The sequence below is a fragment of the Gordionus sp. m RMFG-2023 genome, chromosome 3 (genome assembly GCF_954871325.1).
Source record: "Gordionus sp. m RMFG-2023 chromosome 3, tfGorSpeb1-WG-v2, whole genome shotgun sequence".
NCBI lineage: Eukaryota > Metazoa > Nematomorpha > Gordioida > Chordodea > Parachordodidae > Gordionus > Gordionus sp. m RMFG-2023.
The window spans coordinates 16,727,751-16,736,127 of NC_088777.1; positions in this window are offsets into that span (position 1 = coordinate 16,727,751).

Consider the following 8,377-nt stretch of genomic DNA (forward strand, 5'->3'; position numbering starts at 1 on the left):
AAATGATTTAGCCTTTTTTTACTAACTTTTTTAAAAGTGTTTTATGCAAGGCAAAAGTACAATATCTTGGCTAATGTCTAGGTTATCTATTAAACTTGGTTCAAAGGACCTAGGTTAAATCCCTACCCCAGGTGTTAAACGGCCAGGAGTTAAATGGCAAATAAGAGAGCATTAAATTGCATAGGAAAAAATTATTAAAACCTTTAAATGATATAAACTCAGCCCTAAGAAGAGGGTCATATATATTAATAATGGGGTCATATTTATTTTTTAAATTTTTATTTCTTCTTATAATATAGGTTTTAATATATTTTTTTAAATATATATTTTCTAAACATTTTGAATATTTGAATATTTGAAATAGAATTGTAATTTCCAAAAAGAAAGATTGGAATTGTGTAATGTGCGGCAAAAGTTATAACCATAGAAAAAACGCGGACTGCATAAGGCTTGCCAATTTCTCGAATGAGATAATTCAAGTTTTGCTCATTTTCTGTGTGCCCATATTATGAAGATTAATTTTTTTTTGAAATATTCATTTGTATGTGTTAATTATAACAACAAAAATTAAAATTTTTATATTTTCCATCATACCCCGGGGATTTTGCTATCTTATCCATGGTCGTTGATAAATAATAAAAAGCATGACTTTTAATTACATCTTAATAGCGCCCAAACTATAACTGATAGGATACAGTTTTTTATTTATTTTGTAGTCTAATGTATGATGAGGTTATCCAATAATATAATTAATTTTATTCTCTAAAATAAAATTAAAATTTCATCGCTCGCAAAAGAGAAAAACATCTGTCGTATAGCCCCGGTCTCCTCTAATATTACAAATTTTATATTAATCCCTTGGAACATTTTATTATATTCATTCACTATTTTACTTAATGCGTTTCTTACATTTTTTATAGTAATTTTTAAAGAAATTTTGTACAGCACACAATATGAACCTTGTTCTAAATGATGCTATTAAAAAGTGAAATCAGATCGAAAATATTCAAAAAATATAAAAAAATTTTTAGTAACAGGATAAATTAAAGAATTTGAACCTTCAGTAGTCCAACAAATTTATGCCAATCAAGATGTCCATCCAGACATTCATCTATTATTCCATAAGATATAATCATTTTTCAATTTAAGAAAAAACAGTATCAACTATATCATTAAACAGTGAGAAAAGTAAAGATCGATACGAAGACAACTTCTATAAAAAAATGAAAGTTAAAATTTTAATTGTTCATTTTGATATTTCAAACGGAACAATTGGAAAATAGTAACGTCATTTCAAAATATTTACAATCCATTAATCTAATCTAAAACTTGCAATGAAACGTTTCGATTTTTATTTAAAAATATGTTAAAAAAATGTGAAGTGATCTTTTAAGGTTTAAAACGGAAGCTGAAGAAATAGTTAAAATAGAAGCGAGAGGGATTTGTTATTTAGAAAAGAAACGAGTTTCAAAAATAAAAAAGAATTTTCAGAAACTATGTCCAGAGAAAGGTTGATTGTTCAAGATAAATATTTTATATTACGTATACATAGCATCTATTTATATAATCCAGGGACATGGAACAGAACGTTCCGGACAACGGAACTTGGGGAAAATGATAGATCGTGAAAAAAACGGTGTTCCCAAAACGTTACCGGAACAGTTTTGGAACGTTTCAAAAAATAATATTAAAAAAATTAATTTATTACCTAATAATATATAATGGCTCATTTATAAATATTCCTTTTTTATTTTCTTAATTCCAGCTTGCTTCATGTAACAATATTATTATAACCATTATTTAGTATTATTATGGGATTTTACTAATTAAGATTTATAAAAATTAATTTTATTAATCATATTTGAAATCATTTAACTGTTTTTAAAAATGAATATTGTATAATAAATATTTAAAATTTCATTGAGTAAAATTGTGAACCAAATTAGTGTTGAGGTGATAGGTGTTTTTCGACAAATTTATATTAACATCACTGCACAAATATAATGATAATATTTTAGAAAATGTCTTAATTAATATTATGCATAATTAGAAATAAAATTACTGAACTATGGAATGGAAAGGGGAAGTGACCCATTTTTTGGCTAAAACAGGAACAAAACAGGGACACTAAAATGTCATTGTTCCGGGTCCCTTAAATAATTATTAATCTAATGGAAATAAAATTTCAGCTTGGATATTAAAAATACCCTTCATTTTTTAACCCACAACATCTTTTAAATTTGTCTAAGCAGCAAACTATTTTTAACCAAACCAGCAATTTGATAGCAAAATAAAATACCATAATTTAGATCTTTCGTTCCCTGATAAAAATTTTCTATCGGAAATGAAAAAAAAATTAAATACAATATATGATTTGGCTAAGTTTTTCATAATTGATCATTCATCAATAGCCCGTTTATAATATTAGCACAGAATATATTTTTAACTTTATCTGTTATTACAGCCATGGCAGAGCGTAGTTTCTCAAAATTATAATTAATAAAACATGTCGTTGTGTTTATTTCCCCAAGTTGATTATCTAATTTAGAAATGATATGTACTGAAAACAATATAGCCCATGCTCAGATGTACAATCTAATATTATGGGAAAAGGGATTATAAGGATTAGCCATATGAATATCAATATGTTCATTATCGATGCGAGTTTTTCTCGTATTTCAGATGTGGCAGATGATATACCTTTTTTAAGGTGTTTTAAAAGAGTTCCTTTTTAAGAATTAGTTATTTAGTTTCTAGCTTCTTTTTTTGCTTTCTCAGTACTTGAATTTAAAGTATACTAACCTAGAAGCCTATGATGTGAACATTTTTTTTATATTAAAAATTAATTATATATCCAAAAAGGTATTATAATAGTCAAAGTGAATTTCGTTAAAAATATTAAATGCTAAATGCTAACTTTTGAATTTTTTTTCATAAATCAAAGAGATAACTATAGTTAAGAGCGAATATAATATTGTTAAAATATATTATAAGTATATAAACCGGTATATAAACTAGAGTTCTACAATACCCATGCCCGATACCTGACTAGGCCTGGATGGGCCGAGAAAAATTAACACGCCGGACCGGCCATGAAAAAAGTAAAAATGTCCAGCAAGCTTAATAGAGAATAGAACTTTTTTTAAATTCTAACGCCTAATTTTGTTAAAATAATTATTAAATGACCTGCTACTTTGATCATTCATATATATTATTTATTTTTCCTTTTCTTACATTTTGTGTTTATTGCTATAATAATTATTAAACCAATCCTCTATATTATTGGTTATTTTTCTATAGGAAAAATTTATGGATTTAAAAAACTGGGCCAGATAGGGCCGGGCATCCTTAGTAAAAAATTAGAACCAGACCGGGTATAAATTTAAATAGCCAGAGCCTATCAAAAATTAAATTCTAGAGCCGGGCTAAAAATTTTCCCAATGATGATTTAAAAAGATAAAATATGATAAGGAAATTTAATTTTCTTTGCAATTGCACAATTTTTCAATAAGTTATTGTGTATTGGGGATTAAATCTCTCTGTATATTAAGTATAGCTAGTCCATTCAATTTAATGATTTAGTTCTTCTGAGAGAGATTTTCTATGTAGAAGCCTCTCATTTGTGCCTGTAGTACTAATTTGTATTGTCGCCAAAATATACAGCAGTTTTAATATATTTGGAAAAAAACTCCAAAATTGCAATCCTTCCATGGCGTTTTTTATATTCAATTTTCTTAATATAAAGATTTAATATATCCTAAGAAGGATTTTTAGGTAATTGTATTTGTAAATGGGATAGTCATTTGATGAATTAATATAATTTCCCTTTCGCCTCAATAATCACATAAATATGTGATATTCTTGGACGATATTATCCCTTGATTTTCTAAATTGCAATTTAATAATATTCTCGATTCTCATAACCTCAGCCAAATCTAAATAATTATTTTTGAAGAATATTGCATAAAATTGTTGTAATTATATGATGTATTAATAATTAATACATTCCAATGCAAAACAAAAAAATCAGATATCCTTTAGAAAGCTTAAGGCATTTCCATTTTTAAATAAATATTTTGATAAATGTGACTTGATTAGTAAATTATTAAGTACCGCAAAAATGGAGTCTTATAAACTTGATTATTTAACTATACCACCAGCATTTTTGGATATCTAGCGCTCCAGTATTCTGGGTCTGCTCATTGCTCAACGGGTTTTTCGTTTGGGTTCTCTCATTGGTTTTGCTCTTCAGGTCTGGATTAATTTTTTTATGAGCGTCCTCTGGTTTGGGCATATTTCCGACTCAAACCACGACCTGGGTTAGCTAAATCGCCCCAAAATTAATCAAACTTTCTCGGTCTATCTTTAATCAAGCTGCATGTGTAATTCATTGCATTCGGTAATTGTTAATATTTTTTTTAGTAGAATGTACCAATTTTATAGATGCAATGTATCTCATAAATCATAATGAAAAAGATACTGGTAATCAATAATATAATTTTAATGTTTTATCTCAAATAATTATCTAAATAAATTTATTCTAGAACAAATTATTTGTATTAGTTAAAAGCAAATAAGGGTATGCTAAAAAAAGTTTACTTATCGACCAGTCGTGTAACCGATGAAGGGGGGGAGGGTGGATATTATTTTAAACTAATACAAAAATTTTCCCCACACCCCCCCCCCTCCCTCATCTCCCCCAAAAATATATACAATATATCATAAGGAAGAATTGCAAATTTTTTTTAGTTAAAGTTAATGATTTATAAAATAACGACGATAATTCAAAATTTTCAAAAAAAGAAGAAAAAAAAATTTTTTTAAAAAGTGAAAAATTATTTTTATAAAATTCCAATATAATCAAAGGCTTACAATAAGTGGACCTAAAGATCTTCAATAAAATTCATGGGGAAAAAATTCATCTAATAGTGCCTCCCCAAATTAGTAAAATTCTGGATAGGCCTATGTTATCGACAATCTTTACACATCATTTACTCCTTTATAATTATTCAAGCATTATCAAAAACGTGCAGGCCCAGAATCTTTTCCACCTGGTAAACAAAATAAAATACTTTTAAAAATCGGTGCTGGGAATTTAAAAAAACTAAGAATATTTTTTCAGATTATAGATTATATTAATGTCGAAAAATTCTGAAAAGTTCTATAATGGAGCATTTAGCATTAATTTATTTATTGTTCATATTTCCTATTTCCCTTAGAAATAATTTACAAGATGCTAAAATTATTCTATAAAAATGAAGTATTTTAAAAATCCCTGTCTGAATTAAAAATTTGATCCGAGCTATAATTTAAAATTTGGAGCGGACTTGGAAATAAATTTTTTCAAAATAATTTGTGCCTAGAATTTGTCCCTGCTATTTTTTTTTACATAGTTATATATTTAAATAATAAAAAATTGTGAAAGATTTTAGATCGCTGGTCTGGGCATAATGATGTTTGAAATGTTAGTTGAGAAAAGGGAATTTCATTATACTCGGGAAAGAGACCTGTGTCAAAGTAAAAGTTTGTCAGGCTTTGGATCGGGTTGTTTCTTACAGTCCGACCACCTGAGCCCTTGGAAAAAGCCTTCCCCGTGCAGGCTCTATTTATAGTGCATCATTTAATTATTTTAGAGCTAAAAATGTATTATTTGTATTTTGTAAATTTTATCCCAAGCAGCTAAAAGAATGATGAAAAAATTTTATTTAAAATTTTTCGTTACAAAATGATTGTGATATTATTTTTGATTTATACAAACTAAATTATATTATTGGGTTTAAAAAAAATTTGATGCGATCAAATAGGTAGAAATTTGTGATCATTGTTCATTTGATTATTAATGTAAATAATATACACCTTTTTTTTATCGATAAAATTATAATGATGTTCATTAAGGTGACTACATGCCTAATTTGACCACAAATTTTTTTTTGGGAAGGTGAGGTATTAATGGCATTGATTGAGATGGCAAATCCTTAAGTCTTAAGTAAATATTGAAAATAACTAAAATTAAGTGTATTTGAACTAGTGATCTGCATCGGGCCTAATTTTTCAAGCCCGGCCCGACCCGAAATTTAAAAAAAAAATTTACCGGCCCAGCCTGGCCCGAATTTATTTAAATATAGAAATTAATTTTTATAATTACTTAAAATAAAAGACATATGTTATATGTCGTTTAGTTTCAATAAATAAAATCAAATATTTTTATTTTACATAAAGAATTCATTATAAAATTGAGAAATTTAGATATATTTTAAAAAAAATCCAAAATCCGACCCGACCCGGCCCTAATTTTTTTAAAAAACATTAGGCCCGAGTCCGGCCCGAAGCCGGCCCGAAGCCCTAAGGGCCGGGCCTAACTTTGCAGATCTCTAATTTGAACTTCCTAGAAAATAATACTCGTTATTTAATAGCGTTCATTGAATATAAATTAGGCTAATTGTTTTTTATTAATACAATATTTAACATGCATATAAGCCGGTTTGATAATAATATAAATATTTATTAATAAAACTAATAAAATGATATAAAATTTTAAAGAAAAACAGTAAATAACATTTAAATATATTGTTCCGTTTAAAAATTCTCATCCAATTTTAAAACTGTATTTGATCCATTTTAATAGGTTATCATTACATATCATCCATAGAGTTACTGTATATCTTGCTAAAGAAATAAAAGTGCTTAATAAATTATATATATAATATCATCTTAACCATTTTAATATTCATGTATTATATATTTCTTGATATATTAAATTTTCTGAGAGGAAAAATACTTATTAACTAGTAACTACAATGATTTGAACTCTAATATTTTCATTCTGGAAAATGGGTGGTAAAGAATCTAACCCAGATGAATATTATTTTGGCTTATATTTAGCTTATCATGGGAATTTCTACCCTTTTCAACTTGTTGAGGAAGCTCACAAATATTTTAGAGAATTTTCGCATGAAAGTTTTTTTTAAAAATAATTTATTTATTAGATAATTTTCTAAAAGATCAAAAGGAAACTCAATAATAAATTTTAAAAAACTAAATGCCAAAGAAAATATTTATTCAATCGTTATTTTTAATATACTAAACTCTATTCTATAATAATTTTTAATTTTAAATAAAAAAAACGAAATATGAAAATAAAAGTTAGATTTTTTTATAAGAAAGAGTCCATAGACAAAAACAAAATTTTTAGGTTAGAACCCTAGGTTTAAAAATGCGGTGTTTATTGGGAGGGTCGTAGACCAATGTGCTGTATGAATCAATGAATTAAAAAATTATCAAGATTAAGAAAACTACAATTCACGCACATTTGCAATTTAATAATGATAAAATAACAATAATTTTTATACCTCCACTATTAAAAAATTAATATTAAAAAATAATACTATCGATAATCTTAATCATCTCAAAAACTGTTTGAGATCACAAAATAATTTTATATGTACTTTAGGCAAACTTTTAAAAAATTTCAAGGTGCCTTTTTGAGAAAGTTCAATTTCCGTTTGTCTAATTCAAGATTGATACCATTTTTTTTAATTTAAAAAATTTTAATATCACTTGAAAACTAATATAGATTTTTAGGTAATTATTCATATTTGAGATATTAATGATCAAAAATGTCAATATTTCATATTTTTTTGACATTTAAGAGGTCATATCTCGGCCCGCGGGCCAGACAAAATCGATTTAGGCCAATTAATACTCGTTTTGAAAATTTTATAATGCATTCGGCTTCCCAAGATTTTTGTTAAAAAAATTCCACGCCCATTTATCTAAAAATTTGTTTATCTCCCCTACCCCAATTTTTAAAATTATTTGATCGGTTGGTTTGGCTTTTATATCTTATTTTATATTTATATTTAAACTTATAAAATATGCAATATTGTGAAGTAAAAAAAAATATGAATAAATATAAACTCGTTTATTTTGCCTGAAAAATATTTTAAATTCACCCGCTCGCTCAGTGCTTAAAATTTTTAACCCATCTTTCCAAGCCCGCATATTATAAACAATTAATCCATGTAAAGTCAGTATATAAATTAAAGTAAGACCAATGTGTGAAATTTACAGGATAATTATAATTTAATCTTCTTCACACACAAGAAATAGTTTTTAATAGTTTTTTAAGTTCAAGTGGCATATCATTTAACCATTCCTATCCAATCGTTTAAACGGCATAATTTTTCATATCTTTTTTAGAGCAGAAACAATGCTTCACATCTACAATCGGTATTTAATATAACACTTTTTTAAAAAATATAATCTCCCTTAAGATGAATAATTTATAATACAAGAACAAGATAAATAATTCTACTACATTAGAATCATGGAAAATATATTGTGGGTGGAATAGATAAGATTAAAATCGCATATATTT